This window comes from Mustelus asterias, unplaced genomic scaffold (assembly GCF_964213995.1).
Source record: "Mustelus asterias unplaced genomic scaffold, sMusAst1.hap1.1 HAP1_SCAFFOLD_655, whole genome shotgun sequence".
NCBI classification, from domain to species: Eukaryota; Metazoa; Chordata; class Chondrichthyes; order Carcharhiniformes; family Triakidae; genus Mustelus; species Mustelus asterias.
In genome coordinates, this window is record NW_027590604.1 from 82,690 (window position 1) to 104,397 (window position 21,708).

The window sequence follows — 21,708 nt, forward strand, 5'->3', positions numbered from 1 at the left end:
TGGTTAACGCTGCTGCCTCGCGGTGCCAGGGACCCGGGTTCAATTCCCGGCCTCGGGTCACTGTCTGTGCGGAGTCTGCACGTTCTCCCCGTGTCTGCGTGGGTTTCCTCCGGGTGCTCCGGTTTCCTCCCACAGTCCAAAGAGGTTCAGGTTAGGTGGGTTGGCCATGCTACGTAGAGTCATAGAGATTTACAGCATGGAAACAGGCCCTTCAGCCCAACTTGTCCATGCTGCCCCTTTTTTTAAACCCCGAAGCTATCCAAATTACCCGTGTTTGGCCCATATCCCTCTATACCCATCTTACCCATGTAACTGTCTAAATGCTTTTTAAAAGACAAAATTGTACCCGCCTCTACTACTACCTCTGGCAGCTCGTTCCAGACACTCACCACCCTCTGTGTGAAAAAATTGCCCCTCTGGACCTTTTTGTATCTCGCCCCTCTCGCCTTAAACCTATGCCCTCTAGTTTTAGACTCCCCTACCTTTGGGAAAAGATTTTGACTATCTAGCTGATCTGTGCCCCCCATTATTTTATAGACCTCTATAAGATCACCCCTCAGCCTCCTAAGCCCCAAGGGAAAAAAGTCCCAGTCTATCCAGCCTCTCCTTATAACTCAATCCATCAAGTCCCGATTGCATCCTAGTAAATCTTTTCGGCACTCTTTCTAGTTTAATAATATCCTTTCTATAATAGGGTGACCAGAACTGTACACAGTATTCCAAGTGTGGCCTTACTAAGGGCGGCACGGTAGCACAGTGGTTAGCACTGCTGCTTCACAGCTCCAGGGTCCTGGGTTCGATTCCCGGCTCGGGTCACTGTCTGTGTGGAGTTTGCACATTCTCCTCGTGTCTGTGTGGGTTTCCTCCGGGTGCTCCGGTTTCCTCCCACAGTCCAAAGATGTGAGGGTTAGGTTGATTGGCCAGGTTAAAAATTGCCCCTTAGAGTCCTGAGATGCGTAGGTTGGAGGGATTAGCGGGTAAATATGTGGGGGCGGCACGGTAGCACAGTGGTTAGCACTGCTGCTTCACAGCTCCAGGATCCCGGGTTCGATTCCCGGCTCGGGTCACTGTCTGTGTGGAGTTTGCACATTCTCCTCGTGTCTGCGTGGGTTTCCTCCGGGTGCTCCGGTTTCCTCCCGCAGTCCAAAGATGTGCGGGTTAGGTTGATTGGCCAGGTTAAAAATTGTCCCTTAGAGTCCTGGGATGCGTCGGTTAGAGGGATTAGTCGGTAAAATATGTGGGGGGAGGGCCTGGGTGGGGTTGTGGTCGGTGCAGACTCGATGGGCCGAATGGCCTCCTTCTGCACTGTAGGGTTTCTATGTTCTATGTTCTATGTTACCATTGTCTTGTACAACTTCAACAAGACATCCCAACTCCTGTATTCAATGTTCTGACCAATGAAACCAAGCGTGCCAAATGCCGCCTTCACCACTCTGTCCAACTGTGACTCCACTTTCAAGGATGTGCCCCTTAGTGTCCAAAGATGTGTGGGTTGGGTGGATTGGCCGTGCTAAATTGTTCCTTAGTGTCCAAAGATGTGAGGGTTAGGTGGATTGGCCATGCTAAATTGCTCCTTAGTGTCCAAAGATGTGAGGGTTAGGTGGATTGGCCATGCTAAATTGCTCCTTCGTGTCCAAAGATGTGTGGGTTAGGTGGATTGGCCATGCTAAATTGCTCCTTCGTGTCCAAAGATGTGTAGGTTAGGTGGATTGGCCATGCTAAATTGGCCCTTCCTGTCCAAAGATGTGCGGGTTAGGTGGATTGGCCATGCTAAATTGCCCCTTAGTGTCCAAAGATGTGTAGGTTAGGAGGATTGGCCATGCTAAATTGCCCCTTAGTGTCCAAAGATGTGCTGGTTAAGTGGATTGGCCATGCTAAATTGCCCCTTAGTGTCCAAAGATTTGTAAATTAGGGGATAGGTAGTGCTAAATATTTTTATTTATTAGTGTCACATGTAGGCTTACATTAACACTGCAATGAAGTTAATGTGAAAATTCCCTGGTTGTCACACTCCGGCGCCTGTTCAGGTACACTGAGGGAGAATTTAGCATGGCCAATCCACCTAACCTGTACATCTTTCGGACTGTGGGAGGAAAACGGAGCACCCGGAGGAAACCCACGCAGACATGGGAGAACGTGCAAACTCCACACAGACAGTGACCAGAGGCCGGAATTGAACCGGGTCCCTGGCGCTGTGAGGCAGCAGTGCTAACCCACTGTGCCACCGTGCCGTCACTTAGTGTTCGAAGATGTGCAGCTTAGGGGGATTAGCGGGGTAAATGCACAGGGTTACACAATAGGGCCTGTGTGGGATTGTGGTCGGTGCAGACTCGAAGGGCCGAATGGCCTCCTGCACTGTAGGGATTGTATTGATTCAATATTCAGGTAATTGAATAAAACTGACCTTTGTCTTTAGCTCAGTGGTCCGCACATCTGAGCACCGGCGGACTTGGGTCTCCCCACTGCGCCGGGGAGAGTCGCACGTACACTCTCCGAACAGCGTAAAAGGCAAAACCTTCAGCATGCCCCTCCCCTCAGCGAGAGTGTAACCTGATGGAGGTGACGGCCTAGTGGTATCATCGCTAGAATATTAATCCAGAAACTCAGCTAATGTTCTGGGGACCCGGGTTCGAATCCCGCCCACGGCAGATGGTGGAATTTGAATTCAGTAAAAAATATCTGGAATTAAGAATCTACTGATGACCCATTGTCGGAAAAACCCATCTGGTTCCCTTTAGGGCAGGAATGGCACCGTGGTTAACGCTGCTGCCTCGCGGTGCCAGGGACCCGGGTTCGATTCCTGGTCTCGGGTCACTGTCCGTGCGGAGTCAGCACATTCTCCCCGTGTCTGCGTGGGTTTCCTCCGGGTGCTCCGGTTTCCTCCCACAGTCCAAAGAGGTTCAGGTTAGGTGGACTGGCCATGCTAAATTGAGTGAGCGTGGAAACAGGCCCTTCAGCCCAACTTGTCCATGTTGCCCCTTTTTTTAAAACCCCAAAGCTAATCCCAATTACCCGTGTTTGGCCCATATCCCTCTATACCCATCTTACCCATGTAACTGTCTGAATACTTTTTAAAAGACAAAATTGTACCCGCCTCTACTACTACCTCTGTGTGAAAAAATTGCCCCTCTGGACCTTTTTGTATCTCTGCCCTCTCACCTTAAACCTATGCCCTCTAGTTTTAGACTCCCCTACCTTTGGGAAAAGATATTGACTATCTCGCTGATCTATGCCCCTCATTATTTTATAGACCTCTATAAGATCACCCCTCAGCCTCCTAAGCCCCAAGGGAAAAAAGTCCCAGTCTATCCAGCCTCTCCTTATAACTCAATCCATCAAGTCCCGATAGCATCCTAGTAAATCTTTTCTGCACTCTTTCTAGTTTAATAATATCCTTTCTATAATAGGATGACCAGAACTGCACAGTATTCCAAGTGTGGCCTTACCAATGTCTTGTACAACTTCAACAAGACGTCCCAACTCCTGTATTCAATGTTCTGACCAATGAAACCAAGCGTGCCGAATGCCTTCTTCACCACTCTGTCCACCTGTGACTCCACTTTCAAGGAAAGTGCCCCTTAGTGTCCAAAGATGTGCAGGTTAGGTGGATTGGCCATGCTCAATTGCCCCTTAGTGTCCAAAGATGTGCAGGTTAGGTGGATTGGCCATGCTAAATTGCCCCTTAGTGTCCAAAGATTTGTAAATTAGGGGATAGGTAGTACTAAATATTTTTATTTATTAGTGTCACAAGTAGGCTTACATTAACACTGCAATGACGTTACTGTGAAAATTCCCTGGTTGTCACACTCCGGCGCCTGTTCAGGTACACTGAGGGAGAATTTAGCATGGCCAATCCACCTAACCTGTACATCTTTCGGACTGTGGGAGGAAACCGGAGCACCCGGAGGAAATCCACGCAGACACGGGGAGAATGTGCAGACTCCACACAGACAGTGACCAGAGGCCGGAATTGAACCCGGGTCCCTGGCGCTGTGAGGCAGCAGTGCTAACCACTGTGCCACTGTGCCGCCACTTAGTGTTCGAAGATGTGCAGCTTAGGGGGATTAGTGGGGTAAATGCACAGGGTTACACAATAGGGCCTGTGTGGGATTGTGGTCGGTGCAGACTCGAAGGGCCGAATGGCCTCCTGCACTGTAGGGATTGTATTGATTCAATATTCAGGTAATTGAATAAAACTGACCTTTGTCTTTAGCTCAGTGGTCCGCACATCTGAGCACCGGCGGACTTGGGTCTCCCCACTGCGCTGGGGAGAGTCGCACGTACACTCTCCGAACAGCGTAAAAGGCAAAACCTTCAGCATGCCCCTCCCCTCAGCGAGAGTGTAACCTGATGGAGGCGATGGCCTAGAATCATAGAATCCTACAGCACAGAAAGAGGCCATTCGGCCCATCGAGTCTGCACCGACCACAATCCCACCCAGGCCCTATCCACATATCCCTACATATTTACCCACTAATCCCTCTAACCTATGCATCCCGGGACACTAAGGGGCAATTTAGAACGGCCAATCAACCTAACCCACACATCTTTGGACTGTGGGAGGAAACCGGAGCACCCGGAGGAAACCCATACCGACACGGGGAGAATGTGCAAACTCCACACAGACAGAGACCCGAGCCGGGATTCGAACCCCGGTCCCTGGAGCTGTGAAGCAGCAGTGCTAACCACTGTGCTACCGTGCCGCCTAGTGGTATTACCGCTAGATTATTAATCCAGAAACTCAGCTAATGTTCTGGGGACCCGGGTTCGAATCCCGCCACGGCAGATGGTGGAATTTGAATTCAATAAAAAATATCTGGAATTAAGAATCTACTGATGACCCATTGTCGGAAAAACCCATCTGGTTCCCTTTAGGGGAGGAACGGCACAGTGGGTTAGCGCTGTTGCCTCACAGCGCCAGGGACCCGGGTTCCATTCCTGGCCTCGGGTCACTGTCTGTGTGGAGTCTGCACGTTCTCCCCGTGTCTGCGTGGGTTTCCTCCGGGTGCTCCGGTTTCCTCCCACACTCCAAAAATGCCCACATTAGGTGGATTGGCCATGTTAAATTGCCCCTTAGTGTACGATGATGTGTAGATTAGGTGGATTGACCATGGCAAATTTTATTTATTAATTAGTGTAACAAGTAGGTGGTTAGCACTGCTGCCTCTCAGCACCAGGGACCCAAATTCCATTCCAGCCTCCCCCGTGTCTGCGTGGGTTTCCTCCGGGTGCTCCAGTTTCCTCCCACAGTCCAAAGATGTGTAGGTTAGGTGGATTGGCCGTGCTAAATAGAGTCATAGAGGTTTACAGCATGGAAACAGGCCCTTTGTCCCAACTTGTCCATGCCGTCCTTTCTTTTTAAACCCCAATTGCCTGCGTTTGGCCCATATCCCCCGATACCCATCTTACCCATGTAACTGTCTAAACGTTATTTAAAAGACAAAATTGTCCCCGCCTCTACTACTGCCTCTGGCAGCTTGTTCCAGACACTCACCACCCTGTGTGTGGAAGAATTGCCCCTCTGGACCCTTTTGTATCTCTCCCCTCTCACCTTAAACCTATGCCCTCTAGTTTTAGACTCCCCTACCTTTGGGAAAAGATATTGACTATCTAGGTGATCTATGCCCCTCATTATTTTATAGACCTCTATAAGATCACCCCTCAGCCTCCTACGCTCCAGAGAAAAAAGTCCCAGTCTGTCCAGCCTCTCCTTATAACTCAAACCATCAAGTCCCGGTAGCATCCTAGTAAATCTTTTCTGCACTCTTTCTAGTTTAATAATATCCTTCCTATAATGGGGTGACCAGAACTGTACACAGTATTCCAAGTGTGGCCTTACCAATGTCTTGTACGACTTCAACAAGACGCCCAACTCCTGTATTCAATGTTCTGACCAATGAAACCAAGCATGCCGAATGCCTTCTTCACCACTCTGTCCACCTGTGACTCCACTTTCAAGGAAAGTGCCCCTTAGTGTCCAAAGATGTGCAGGTTAGGTGGATTGGCCATGCTAAACTGCCCTGTAATGTCCAAAGATGTGCAGGTAAGGTGGATTGGCCATGCTAAATTGCCCCTTAGTGTTCAAAGATGTGTAGGTTAGGTGGATTGGCCATGCTAAATTGCCCCTTAGTGTCAGGGGGACTGACAGGGTAAATATGTGGGGTTAGGGCCTGGTTGGTTGGTGCCGTCTCAAAGGGCCGAACGGCCTCCTTCTGCACTGTAGTGTATCTATGAAATCTGCCATCCTTATCCCGGTCTGGACTACATGTCACTCCAGAGCCACAGCTGACTCTCAACTGCCTCTCCAAGGGCAACTAGGGATGGGCAATAAATGCTGGCCTAGCCAGCGACGCGCATGTCCCACAAATGAATTTTTAAAAACCTGATTGAAGTGGAGAATCGTACGCTAAGAAGCTGATGTCCCAGATCGAGCAACTTCTTACACTCGTTGCTCCAACTGTTGGAAAACATTGAGCGTTGCCTCTGGGCTGGTGGGAGATGGAATAAGACATTTTGACCACGGGTATTTGATTTGCTCTTCATTCTTCAACAGGAACGTGGATGAGACCACGTTCCCGTTGTCTGGCTGGGCCCATTTCAGTGGTCAGTTAAGAGTGGGATTGGGATTCACATAAGACATAGGAGCAGAATGAGGCCACTCGGCCCATCGAGTCTGCTCCGCCATTCAATCATGGCTGATATTTTTCTCATCCCCATTCTCCTGCCTTTTCCCCATAACCCCTGATCCCCTTATTCATCAAGAACCCATCTATCTCTGTCTTAAAGACACTCAGTGACCCGGCCTCCACAGCCTTCTGCGGCAAAGAGTTCCACAGATTCACCACTGAAGAAATTCCTCCTCATCTCTGTTTTAAAGGATCGTCCCTTTAGCCTGAGGTTGTGCCCTCTGGTTCTAGTGTTTCCTACTCGTGGAAACATCCTCTCCACGTCCACTCTATCCAGGCCTCGCAGTATCCTGTAAGTTTCAATAAGATCCCGCCTCATCCTTCTAAACTCCGAGTACAGACCCAGAGTCCTCAACCGTTCCTCATACGACAAGCTCTTCATTCCAGAGATCATTCTTGTGAACCTCCTCTGGACCCTTTCCAAGGCCCGGCATATCCTTGTAGGACGTACATGCAGGCCAGACCCAGGTAAGGACGGCAGATTTCCTTCCCTAAAGGGGACATTGGTGAACCAGATGGGGGTTTTTGGTAAATCTGAGACCTCAGAATCTTAATGTACAATTTTCTGCTTAAATTGGATGTTTTTGGGTCCCTGTCGCATGTGATTCCGCAATTGGGCAGCACCCGCGTGACAATCCTTAGTGCGCCAACAGCTGCACCAACAACCCACTTAGGACAAATCAGTCAAGCTCGAAACGTGGCCCGTTTACGCTTACTGGAGGTGGCGTACATTCAGATGCGGGGACCCGGTTCTAGCCAAATGCAAGGGGCTCATTCAAGCCTCCTGTCTTTTTTAAGAATTCCCCAGGAGCCGGAAGTTCCCCGTTGCTTTCTCCAGGAATCAGAGTCAAGTTGCCAATTCTTTTCTCCTGCAGTATAAATTGTTGTGAGAGTTGGAAGTTTGGGATTCTTGTATTTGTCCTGATGAGTGCAAGGTGGAAAACTTCGACAGTCACTCTTTTCAGCATGATTGTGTGTGTGTGTCTGTGTGTAGTGTAGTGAGTGGTTAGCATAATCATCTACCACGTGAAAGGTCCCCGGGTCGAAACTAAAATGTGCGGGTTAGATGGATTGGCCATGCTAAATTGTCCCTTAGTGCCCAAAGAGTGCAGGTTAGATGGATTGGCCATGCTAAATTGCCCCTTAGTGTCCAAAGATGTGCAGGTTAGGTGGATTGGCCATGCTAAATTGTCCCTTAGTGTCCAAAGATGTGCAGGTTAGATGGATTGGCCATGCTAAATTGTCCCTTAGTGCCCAAAGAGTGCAGGTTAGATGGATTGGCCATGCTAAATTGCCCCTTAGTGTCCAAAGATGTGCAGGTTAGGTGGATTGGCCATGCTAAATTGTCCCTTAGTGTCCAAAGATGTGCAGGTTAGAGGGATTGGTGGGTAAATATGTGGGGTTACGGGGATAGGGTCTGGGATGGGATTGTGGTCGGTGCAGACCCGATGGACCGAATGGCCTCCTTCTGCACTGTGTTGTTCTATGACTCTATCACCACAGTTTGTTTCCTGCTGATAGCACAAATAACCTCTTATTGTTTTGTAATTCTTCCCCCCCAGTGTTTTTTCATTCATTCGTGAGGCATGGGTGTCGCTGGCTGGCCAGCATTTAATGTAAAGTTTATTTATTAGTCACAAGTAAGGCTTACATTAACACTGCAATGAAATTACTGTGAAAATCCCCCGGTCGCCACACTCCTGTTCAGGTTACACTGAGGGAGAATTTAGCACGGCCAATCCTCCCTAACCAGCACGTCTTTTGGACTGTGGGGGGGTAACCGGAGCACCCGGAGGAAACCGACGCAGACACGGGGAGAACATGCAGACTCCGCACAGACAGTGACCCGAGCCGGGAATTGAACCCAGGTCCCTGGCGCTGTGAGGCAGCAGCGCCCATCCTTAGTTGCCCCAGGATAGTTGAGAGTCAACCACATTGCTGTGACTCTGGAGTCACGATTAGGCCAGACTGGGTAGAATCATAGAATCCCTACAATGCAGAAGGAGGCCATTCGGCCCATCGATTCTGCACCGACCACAATTCCACTCCGACCCTATCCCCGTAACCCCATGCAATTACCCTAGCTAGTCCCCCTGACACTAAGGAGCAATTTAGCACGGCCAATCCACCTAACCTGCACATCTTTGGGCACTAAGGGGCAATTTAGCATGGCCAATCCCCCTAACCTGCACATCTTTGGGCACTAAGGGGCAATTTAGCACGGCCAATCCCCCTAACCTGTACATCTTTGGACACTAAGGGACAATTTAGCATGGCCAATCCCCCTAACCTGTACATCTTTGGACACTAAGGGACAATTTAGCATGGCCAATCCCCCTAACCTGTACATCTTTGGACACTAAGGGACAATTTAGCATGGCCAATCCACCTAACCTGCACATCTTTGGGCACTAAGGGACAATTTAGCATGGCCAATCTCCCTAACCTGTACATCTTTGGGCACTAAGGGGCAATTTAGCATGGCCAATCCACCTAACCTATACATCTTTGGGACATTAAGGGACAATTTGGCATAGCCAATCCACCTAACCTGCACATCTTTGGGAGGAAACCGGAGCACCCGGAGGAAACCCACGCAAACACGGGGAGAACGTGCAGACTCCGCATAGACAGTGACCCGAGCCGGGAATCGAGCCCAGGTCCTTGGCGCTGTGATGCAGCAGTGCTAACCCACTGTGCCACCGTGCCATCCCAAAGGGTAAGGACGGCAGATTTCCTTCCCAAAAAGGAACCAGATGGGTTTTTCTGACAATGGGTCATCAGTAGATTCTTAATTCCAGATATTTTTTATTGAATTCAAATTCCACCGTCTGCCGTGGCGGGATTCGAACCCGGGTCCCCCAGAACATTAGCTGAGTTTCTGGATAAAGAGTTGGGAAATCGCGTTGCAGCTTTATAAAACCTTAGTTAGGCCTCGTTTAAAGTTTATTGATTAGTGTCACAAGTAGGCTTGCATCAACACTGCAATGAAGTTATTATGAAAATCCCCTAGTCGCCACACTCCGGCGCCTGTTCGGGTACACTGAGGGAGAATTTAGCACGGCCAATGCTTCCTAACCAGCACATCTTTCGAACTGTGGGAGGAAACCGGAGCACCCGGAGGAAACCCACGGAGACACGGGGGAGAACGTGCAAACTCCACACAGACAGTGACCCGAGCCAGGAATCGAACCCAGTCCCTGGCGCTGTGAGGCAGCAGCGCTAACCCACTGTGCCACCGTGCCTTTGGAGTATTGCGTGCAGTTCTGGTCGCCACACTACCAGAAGGAAGCTTTGGAGAGAGTGTAAAGAAGGTTCACCAGAATGTTGTCTGGTCTCGAGGGTGTCGGCTATGAGGAGAGGTTGAATAAACTGGGATTGTTTCCACTGGAAAGACGGAGGCTGAGGGGAGACCTGGTCTACAAAATGGTGGCACAGTGGGTTAGCATTGCTGCCTCACAGCGCCAGAGACCTGGGTTCAATTCCCGGCTCGGGTCACTGTCTGTGCGGAGTCTGCACATTCTCCCCCGTGTCTGCGTGGGTTTCCTCCGGGTGCTCCGGTTTCCTCTCTCAGTCCAAAAGACGTACCGATTAGGGTGCATTGGCCGTGCTAAATTCTCCCGCAGTGTAACCCGAACAGGCGCCGGAATGTGGCAACTAGGGGGATTTTCACAGTAACTTCATTGCAGTGTTAATGTAAGACGACTTGTGACGCTGATAAATAAACTTTAAATGATGAGAGGCGTAGACAGGGTGGATTGTCAGAGGCTTTTCCCCAGGGTGGAAGGATCAATGACGGGGGGGGGACACAGGTTCAAGGTGAGAGGGGGGGAAGTTTTTCACGCAGAGAGTGGTGGGTGCCTGGAACGCGCTGCCGGAGGAGGTGGTGGAAGCAGACACATTAGCAACATTTAAGAGGCATCTGGATGGGTTCATGAATAGGGAGGGAATAGAGGGATACGGCCCGAGGAAGGACAGAAGGTTTTTTTTGTACTTTGGTTAGGGCATCATGATCGGCACAGTCTTGGAGGGCCGGACGGCCTCTTCCTGTGCCGTACTGTTCTTTGTAAGAGTCATGCGATAAAACCACAAGGCCATCGCCTCCCCGTCTGGTGTCGGTGGTGTGAAGTTGATTCGGATTCATAACCGGACAGTCCAGCTTTCAGACAGCCTGACGTCTGGCACCCAATCCGGCGCGAGTCGTCCGATATTTAATTTCCAAACATCCAGACTCGGGTGGAGGCCGGCAGGTGGGAGCTTTTGAAATCAAACATTATTGATCACGGCTGCGGCGGAGAAACTGAGCCCGGGAGCCGCCCGTCGCTGTTCCGAGAAGATCCGACCGGGATTATCCCGCGTGCACACATGCTACCGACGCCGTGGTTCTGAGTCAGTAACCATGCGATTAATGCGATCAGTGGAGATGCCCCAAGGAGAGGAACAACAGCAGCCTGGATTAGATTAGGCCGGACCACATTTGGAGTATTGTGAGCAATTTTGGGCCCTGTATCTAAGGAAGGATGCTTGGGAGTCCTTGCTCAAGATTCTCTTCAGGTTAACGTGCAGGTTCAGTCGGCAGTTCGGAAGGCAAATGCAATGTTAGCGTTCATGTCGAGAGGGCTAGAATACCAGAGCAGGGATGTACTTCTGAGGCTGTATAAGGCTCTGGTCAGACCCCATTTGGAGTATCGTGAGCAGTGTCGGGCCCCGTATCTAAGGAAGGATGTGCCGGGCCTTGGAAAGGGTCCAGAGGAGGTTCACAAGAATGATCCCTGGAATGAAGAGCTTGTCGTATGAGGAACGGTTGAGGACTCTGGGTCTGTACTCGATGGAGTTTAGAAGGATGACGGGGGGGGATCTTATTGAAACTTACAGAATAATGAAAGGCCTGGATAGAGTGGACGTGGGGAAGATGTCTCCATTAGTTGGACAGACCAGGATCTGAGGGCGCAGACTCAGAGAAAAGGTTTAGAACCGAGCTGAGGAGGAATTTCTTCAGCCAGAGGGTGGGTGAATCTGTGGAATTCATCGCCACAGAGGAGGCCGGGTCATTGAGTGTCTTTAAGACAGAGATAGATCGGTTCTTGATTGGTGAGGGGGTCAAAGGCTACGGGGAAGAAACCGGGAGAATGGGGTTGAGAAACTTAGCCACGGCGGGGCAGACTCGATGGGCCGAATGGCCTAATTCTGCTCCTATGTCTTCGAGACTATTATGGTCTTAACACCTCTCCGCTGTTGAACACGTTGGGCCTGTACTCCTGGGAGTTTGGAAGATGTGATCTTATTGATTGTGGGGGTGGGGGGGAGGCTTTAACAGGGTGGATAGAATCATAGAACACCTACAGTGCAGAAGGAGGCCATTCAGCCCATCAAGCCTGTACCAGCAACAATTCCACCCAGGCCCTATCCTGTATTTAACCCTCATATTTACCCTGCTAATCCCATTCTGGTGCCTATTCAGGTACACTGAGGGAGGATTTAGCATAGCCAATCCATCTAACCTGCACATCTTTGGACACTAAGGGGCAATTTAGCATGGCCAATCCATCTAACCTGCACATCTTTGGACACTAAGGGGCAATTTAGCATGGCCAATCCATCTAACCTGCACATCTTTGGACACTAAGGGGCAATTTAGCATGGCCAATCCACCTAACCTGCACATCGTTGGATACTGAGGGGCAATTTAGCATGGCCAATCCCCTAAACTGCACATCTTTGAACACTAAGGGGCAATTTAGCATGGCCAATCCACCTAACCTGCACTAGGGGCAATTTACCATGGCCTCTCAGACGGTGACCTGAGGCCGGAATCGAATGTGGGTCCCTGGTGCTGAGAGACAGCAGTGCTAACCACCGTGTCACCTTGGTACTGAGAGGACGCACTCCCCCAGCCCCCCCTCCTTGTGGGGGGGGGGGGGGGGGGGGGGGGGGTGGTGATCTAGAATGAGCCACACACACACACTCGCGCACAAAGATTCCGAATAAGGGGGTTTCCCACTGGAGATGGGGAGGAATTTCTTCGCTCAGAGATCAGTTAGTCTGTGGAATTCTCTCCCCACAGAGAGCACTGGGGGGTGTGGTGGGGTGGGGGGGGGGGGGTTACTGAATATATTTAAGAGTGTGTTAGAGAGTTGATCGACAATGGTGGGTCGAGGGGGGCAGCCAGGAGAGCGGAGTTAAGGTCGCAATCCGATTGGCTGCGATCTTATCGAATGGAATAGGCTCGAGGGGCCGAATGGACTACTGCTCCTCGTTCTATAGAGGGGCCGAAAGGCCTCCAGCTACATCCCATCTGCTGTGCCCTGTGGATTCTATATGGTGTTGTTAAGACGCAGAGGCTAACCCCTTTTGCGGAGCCACAGCAAACCCCACAAAGAGGAATCTCTCATTTCGTAATCTATCAAAAGTGTTTGGGAAGGTGTGAACTGTTCTTCATTAACGTTTAGAGGTTCATTAACAGAAATACCCAACACGCGCTGTGAATGAATAATTAACAAGTTATTTATTTAACCAACCGGGAACTTTAAACAAGTAACATATCGATTAAAGTAAGATACTGGAATGCTGTTCAAATAAATACAAGGATCATTCATCACCAAAAAAAACCCAGAACTTAGCCACTCTCAAAACAAATATACAACCAGGTTTTGTGGCTTTGGACAAACCTTTGGAGTTCTTCTGTTGATTCGGCTGTCTGTAAGCTCTTTCCGATTTGGTACCCTTCGTTAGATAGATGGAGAGTTCTCTTAAGAGATATTCTAAGCTGACAGGGAGCTGCTCTTGCCCTCTCTAGGTGTTGAGAGGTGGCAGCTCTTCAGCTGAACTGCAGGCAGGCAGTTGAGTTCCTCTTTATAACCCTGATGATCTAATCAACGTTCCAAAACCAGGATTGGTCAGATGTTGTCAAAAACAGCAAATTCAAATTTGATAGGTCCCTGATAGCTGAGTGTTCTCTTCAAACCGATAGGCTGTCAGAATTCAAAAGCCTGCAGAGCCCGTTACCGAGGCAACCCTGATGCTTGGTCCTTGTTACAAATGTTGCACTCTGTGTACCCTGTATGCACCTGCATTTTAAACGTCCGAGCGCTGACACAAAACCAGCTCTTAAAGGGACCACACTTCGCAAACTCAACTCCACAACGAGTGTGAATGGGACAATGTTCAAAGCTATTACTGAAGGTAAAGATGCGGATGTTATGCCACAGTTGTACAAGAGCCTACTTAGACCCCACTTAGTGAGCAGGTATGGGAACCACACCTCAGGGAGGATGTTTTAGCCCTGGGGAGAATTCAATGCAGGCCAACAAGAATGAAAGTTGGACTTCAGGGGTTAAGTTAGGAGAGATTAGACAAATTAGGCCTTTATTCCCTCGAATTCAGAAGGACTTTGATAGAAGTCTACAAATTATTTACAGGGAAGGACAGGGTGGATAAGTTTCCACTGGTTGAAGACTGTAGAACCAGGGGCCATATTCTAAAAAAATTGGGGCCAAACCATTCAGAAAGATGCTTAAAAACATTTCCGCACGCAGAGAGTGGGGGAGGTTTGGAATTCTCTTCCTCAGATGGTGATCGTTCAATTAGGTTTAAGTCTAAGATAGACATTTTTTAATCGAGCAGGGATGTCAAGGGATCTGGGCTGAGGGCAGATACATGGAGTTAGGCCACAGATCAGCCATGATCTAATTGATGGACAGTAAGAAGTCTCACAACACCAGGTTAAAGTCCAACAGGTTTATTTGGCAGCACTAGCTTTCGGAGCCTCAAGCTCCTTCATCAGGTGAGTAAGGACTACGACAACGGATGAATGAACACCGCTCGATAATCACCAGGCAGGAGTGTTCCCTTCCAGTCAGGGAACACTTCAGCAGTCACGGGCATTCAGCCTCTGATCTTCGGGTAAGCGTTCTCCAAGGCGGCCTTCACGACACACGGCAGCGCAGAGTCGCTGAGCAGAAACTGATAGCCAAGTTCCGCACGCATGAGGACGGCCTAAACCAGGATGTTGGGTTCATGTCACACTATCTGTAACCCCCACGACTTGCCTGGGCTTGCAAAATCTCACTAACCGTCCTGGCTGGAGACAATACACAACTCTTTAACCTGTGCTTGGCCCTCTCTCCACTCAGATTGTCTGTACTTTTAAAGACTTGATTACCTGTAAAGACTCGCATTCCAACCATTATCTTGTAAATTGAGTTTGTGTCTTTATATGCCCTATTTGTGAACACAAGTCCTCACTCACCTGATGAAGGAGCTTCAGGCTCCGAAAGCTAGTGCTGCCAAATAAACCTGTTGGACTTTAACCTGGTATTGTGAGACTTCTTAGTGTGCTTACCCCAGTCCAACGCCGGCATCTCCACATCATGGCTAATTGATGGATGCAGCTCCAACAGCACTCAAGAAGCTTGACACCATCCAGGACAAAGCAGCCTTCTTGATTGGCACCACATCTACAAATATCGGGAGGGCGATGGCCTAGTGGTATTATCGCTAGACTATCAATCCAGAAACTCAGCTAATGGTCTGGGGGACCCGGGTTCGAATCCCGCCACGGCAGATGGTGGAATTTGAATTCAATAAAAAAAATCTGGAATATAGTGTTCAATTCTGGTCGCCACACTACCAGAAGGATGTGGAGGCTTTGGAGAGGGTACAGAAAAGATTTACCAGGATGTTGCCTGGTATGGAGGGCATTAGCTATGAGGAGAGGTTGGAGAAACTTGGTTTGTTCTCACTGGAATGACGGAGGTTGAGGGGAGACCTGATAGAAGTCTACAAGATTATGAGGGGCATGGACAGAGGGGATAGTCAGAAGCTTTTTCCCCAGGGTGGAAGAGTCACTTACTAGGGGGCACAGGTTTAAGGTGTGAGGGGCAAGGTTTAAAGGAGATGTACAAGGCAGATTTTTTACACAGAGGGTGGTGGGTGCCTGGAACTCGCTGCCGGGGGAGGTGGTGGAAGCAGATTCAATAGTGACTTTTAAGGGGCGTCTTGACAAATACATGAATAGGATGGGAATAGAGGGATATGGTCCCCGGAAGGGTAGGGGGTTTTAGTTAAGTCAGGCAGCATGGTCGGTGCAGGCTTGGAGGGCCGAAGGGCCTGTTCCTGTGCTGGAATTTTCTTTGTTCTTAAAGAATCTACTGATAATCGATTGTCGGAAAAACCCATCTGGTTCCCTTTAGGGAAGGAAATCTGCCGTCCTTACCCCGGCCTGGCCTACATGTGACTCCAGAGCCACAGCAATGCACTTGACTGTGACATGACCTCGCAAGCCACTCAATTTAAGGGCAACTGGGGTTGGGCAGTAAATGCTGGCCCAGCCAGCGATGCCCATGTCCCAGAAATGAATTTTTAAAAATCTACTCCCTCCGATGCTCAGTAGCAGCAGTGTACACCAACAAGATGCACTGCAGCAATTCACCAAAGATCCTTAGACAGCACCCTCCAAACCCACGACCACTTCCATCTAGAAGGACAAGGGCAGTGGATACATGGGGAACTTGCAAGTTCCCCTCCAAGACACTCACCATCTCGACTTGGAAACATAACGGCCGTTTCTTCGCAGTCGCTGGGGGTCAAAATCCTGGAATTCCCTCCCTAACGGCATTGTGCGGCAAGCCACAGCACATGAACTGCAGCGATTCAAGAAGGCAGCTCACCGCCACCTTCTCAAGGGGCAACGAGGGATGGGCAATAAATGCTGGTCTAGCAAGCTTGGTTTCATTGGTCAGTCATGATGTGGAGATGCCGGCGTTGGACTGGGGTAAACACAGTAAGAAGTTTAACAACACCAGGTTAAAAGTCCGACAGGTTTATTTGGTAGCAAAAGCTTGTGTGGCTTTTGCTACCAAATAAACCTGTTGGACTTTAACCTGGTGTTGTTAAACTTCTTACTTCATTGCTCAGAACATTGAACACAGAAGTTAGGAGGTCTTGTTGAAGTTGTTCAAGACATTGGTAAGGCCACACTTGGAATACTGTGTGCAGTTCTGGTCACCCTATTATAGAAAGGATATTATTAAACTAGAAAGAGTGCAGAAAAGATTTACTAGGATGCTACCGGGACTTGATGGTTTGAGTTATAAGGAGAGGCTGGATAGACTGGGACTTTTTTCTCTGGAGCATCGGAGGCTGAGCTTATAGAGGTCTATAAAATAATGAGGGGCACAGATCAGCTGGATAGTCAAAAACTTTTCCCAAAGGTAGGGGAGTCTAAAACTAGAGGGTATAGGTTTAAGGAGAGAGGGGAGAGATACAAAAGAGGTCCATTTTTTTTTAAAAAGGGGCGGCATGGACAAGTTGGGCCGAAGGGCCTGTTTCCATGCTGTAAATCTCTATGACTCTATCGAAGGCTATTGCGGAAATTAAGGGCTTGTTGTACCTGTAAAACCTCAGAGACCTCCGACCAGTTTACTTAATCAGAAGTTTTACCCCGGTGCCCTTATTTGCAAGGTGGACAAAGAACAAACACAAGTAAAAGTTCTCAATAAGTTTATTAATAATAACATGATTAACCCTTAAATTACCCACGTCAAACAAGAGGATACTCCAGATTCAAGTGTACTACCCATAAAGATGGTTCGGTTAAACTGCAGGCCCGATTCGAAGTCCCTCTGCTCCATCGTCGCCAAGGCCAGTTTTGATGGCAACTTCGTCCTTCTCTGGTCATCCTTCCGGATGTTCAAGGTCACCTCCCTCGTCGAGTCTTCGCTGCTGGTGTGTCCGAGATGTGTACCTTCATCCCCCTCCCTCCCTCCCCGCCTTTCCAGAAACTTCTCTGGCTTCCGCCCAACGAGGTCCCGGGAAGGGGGTGTTCCCAATACCCGGTGGGTTTCTGGATGTCTGCCTGACAGGACACCGGGGCCCGCTCCCCAGGTGTCCAACTCCATGCTGTTGCTCACCTGTAACCTGTTGCCAGATAAGATAACCGCAGGAAGTCCAGGCGACAGAAAGTCTGGCCTGATAACAATCGGCCGTTGCATTTCAATGACGTGCGGCGAACTCCCGCTGGGTCTCAGTGCGATGATCTTTGGGTGATTGATGGGACAGGCCCAGACATGTTTCTGTGTCCTATCTATATTTGACCTTAGTCAAGTCTGGCCTGCCCGAGGTTTGACTGTTTGATTTTAATAAGACCATAAGACATAGGAGCAGAATTAGGCCACTCAGCCCATCGAGTCTGCTCCGCCATTCAATCATGGCTGATATTTTTCTCATCCCCATTCTCCTGCCTTTTCCCCATAACCCCTGACCCCCTTATTAACCAAGAGCCTATCTATCTCTGTCTTAAAGACACTCAATGACCCGGCCTCCACAGCCTTCTGCGGCAAAGAGTTCCACAGATTCACCACTGAAGAAATTCCTCATCTCGGTTTTAAAGGATCGTCCCTTTAGCCTGAGGTTGTGCCCTCTGGTTCTAGTTTTTCCTACTAGTGGAAACATCCTTTCCACGTCTACTCTATCCAGGCCTCGCAGTATCCTGTAAGTTTCTATAGGATACGGGGCGGTACGGTGGTACAGTGGTTGGTGCGGCATGGTTAGGGCTGCTGCCTCACAGCTCCAGGAACCCGGGTTCAATTCCCGGCTTGGGTCACTGTCTGTGTGGAGTCTGCACTTTCTCCCCGTGTCTGCATGGGTTTCCTCCGGGTGCTCCTGTCTCCTCCCACTGCCCAAAGATGTGCGGATTGGCTATGCTAAATTACCCCTTAGTGTCAGGGAATGTGTAGGTTAGAGGGATTAACGAGGGGTGGGATTGTTGTCGGTGCAGACTCGATGGACTGAATGGCCTCCTTCTGCACTTAGGGATTCTCTGAAGATCCCCTCCCCTCATCCTTCTAAACCTCAACGAGTACAGACCCAGAGTCCTCAACCGTTCCTCATACGACAAGCTCTTCATTTCAGGGATCATTCTTGTGAACCTCCTCTGGACCCTTTCCAAGGCCCAGCACATCCTTCCTTAGATACAGGGCCCAAAACTGCTCAAAATACTCCAAATGGGGTCTGACCAGAGCCTTATACAGCCTCAGAAGTACATCCCTGTTCTTGTATTCTAGCTCTCTCGACATGAATGCTAACATTGCATTTGGACTTAATATGCCCAGTTCTTCAATTTAGGATATCCAATTTAATCGGCCTTAAAACTAGGCCCCGATTATATTACCACAGGCTTTGAGTGTAGGGAGTAACACATTGGCTGGAAAGTTGAGATTGAGAGTAGGTAAAAATGGGTGATTTTCTGGTTGGTGGATTGAGAGAGTGGCGTGCCTCAAATTGTATACAATTTATATCAACAACTTGGATGAAGGGATGGTGGCTAAATTTGCTAATGACACAAAAATAGGTGGGACAGTATGTGGTGAAGTGAACGTAAGGAGGCTACAAAGGGACATTGATAGATTAGGCGAGTCGGCAGAGATGTGACAGATGGATTATCATGTGGGGCAAATGTGAAATTGTCCATTTTTGGCAGGAAGAATTAATAAAAAAGCTTATTATCTAAACGGTGAGAGATTGCAGAGCTGTGAGGTGGCAGAGGGATCTGGGTCTCCCGGTGCATGAATCACAAAAGGCCGGTGTACAGGTACAGCGAGAGATTGGGAAAGTGAATGGAATGTTATTGTGAGGGGGAACTGATTACAGGAGTAGGGAGGTTACGCTCCAGTTGTATCGGGGCGTTGGCGAGAGCACATCTGGAATATTGTGAACAGGATCCGTCTCCATATTTAAGGGAAAGATGTCAATGTGTTGGGAGCAGTTTGGAGAAGGTTTCCCAGACTAACACCAGGGTCGGAGCGAGTGGCCTGATGAGGAGAGGTCGGAGAGGTTAGGGTCGTATCCGCTGGGAGTTTAGCAGAGCGAGAGGCGACTCGGTTGAAAGCTTAAAGATCCTGAGGGGGGGTCTCGACAGGGGGGATGTGGAGAGAATGTTTCCTCTTCATAGAATCCCTACAGTGCAGGTCATTCGGCCCATCGAGTCTGCACCGACTCTGACAGAGCATCTTACTCTATCCCTGTAACACCATGTATTTACCCTGCTAATCCCCCTAACCTACACATCTTTAGACACTAAGGGACAATTTAGCATGGCCAATCCCCCGAACCCGCACATCTTTGGACACTATCAACACCCTGGCGGTTACCATTGACCAGTAACTGAACTGGATCCAGCCATATAAATACTGTGGCTCCCAGAGCAGGTCAGAGGCTGGGAATCCTGCGGAGAGAAACTCACCTCCTGACTCCCCAAAGCCCATCCACCATCTACAAGGCACAAGTCAGGAGTGCGGCTCCAACAACAATCTCCACTTGCCTGGATGAGTGCGGCTCCAACAACAATCTCCACTTGCCTGGATGAGTGCGGCTCCAACAACAATCTCCACTTGCCTGGATGAGTGCGGCTCCAACAACACAAGAAGCTCGACACCATCCAGGACAAAGCAGCCCCGCTCGATCGACACGCTAACCACAAACACTCACTCCCTCCACCACCAACGCACAGTGGCAGCCGTGTGTACCATCTACAAGATGCACCGCAGCGACTCACCAGGGCTCCTTCGACAGCACCTTCCAAACCCGCCACCTCTACCATCTAGAAGGACAGGGGGGGCAGCAGACACATGGGGAACACCCACCACCTGCAAGCTCCCCCTCCGAGCCACTCACCATCCCAACTTGGAAATATATCGGCCGTTCCTTCACAGTCGCTGGGGTCAAAATCCCGGAACTCCCTCCCTAACAGCACTGTGGGTGTACCTACCCGACACACGGGGACTGACTGATGTCCAACAATAATCCTGGAACTCCCTCCCTAACTGCACTGTGGGTGTACCTACCCCACACACGGGGACTGACTGATGTCCAATAACAATCCTGGAACTCCCTCCCTAACGGCACTGTGGGCCATCCCACAGTACGTGAATTACAGCGATTCAAGCCAAGGGCAACTATGGATGGGCAATAAATGCTGCTCCCAGCCAGGGATGCCCATGTCCCACGAATGAATATATATATAAAAAAGGGGCTGAATGACCTCCTGTGGTGCTGGAACTGTCGATGAATCGAATCGATCTGCCACTCCCAAACACTAGCGGTGTGCAAATAAACAAAGTTGTTCCTCCTGGCTCTGTTCAGAGTTTGCAGCACAGTGGTTAGCACTGCCGCCTCACAGCGCCAGGGACCCGGGGTCGATTCCCGGCTCGGGTCACTGTCTGTGTGGAGTCTGCACATTCTCCCAGTGTCTGCGTGGGTTTCCTCCGGGTGCTCCGGTTTCCTCCCACAGTCCAAAGATGTGCGGGTTAGGGTGCATTGGCTATGCTAAATTGTCCCTCAGTGTCCAACGACATGTAGGTTAGGGGGAAGAGCGGGGTAAATACTTGGGGTTACAGGGAACAGCTCTGGGTGGGATTGTCCCTTAGTGTTGGGGGATTATATAACCTTCCAAGGATAGGCCTGGGTGGGATTGTGTTGGGTGCAGACTCAATGGGCCGAATGGCCTCCTGGTCCTCGCGACGCGCCATGGGGACCAGCGGGGATCGCGACGCGCCATGGGGACCAGCGGGGATCGCGACGCGCCATGGGGACCAGCGGGGATCGCGAAAGGCGCTGGGAGAAACATCACGATCCTGACACTTCCATCTTTATTGAGGGGAGGTGATGGCCGAGTGGTATTATCACTAGACTATTAATCCAGAAACTCAGCTAATGTTCTGGGGACCCGGGTTCGAATCCCGCCACCCGTTGGTGGAATTTGAATTCAATAAAAAATATCTGGAATTAAGAATCTACTGATGACCGATTGCTGAAAAAACCCATCTGGTTCCCTTTAGGGAAGGAAATCTGCCGTCCTTACCCCGGTCTGGCCTACATGTGACTCCAGAGCCACAGCAATGTGGTTGATTCTCAACTGCCCTCCAAGGACAACGAGGGATGGGCAATAAATGCTGGACCCAGCCAGCAACGCCCGTGTCCCAGTAATGAATAAACAAAAAGTCCATTTAGGCAGCCCGAGGGGCAA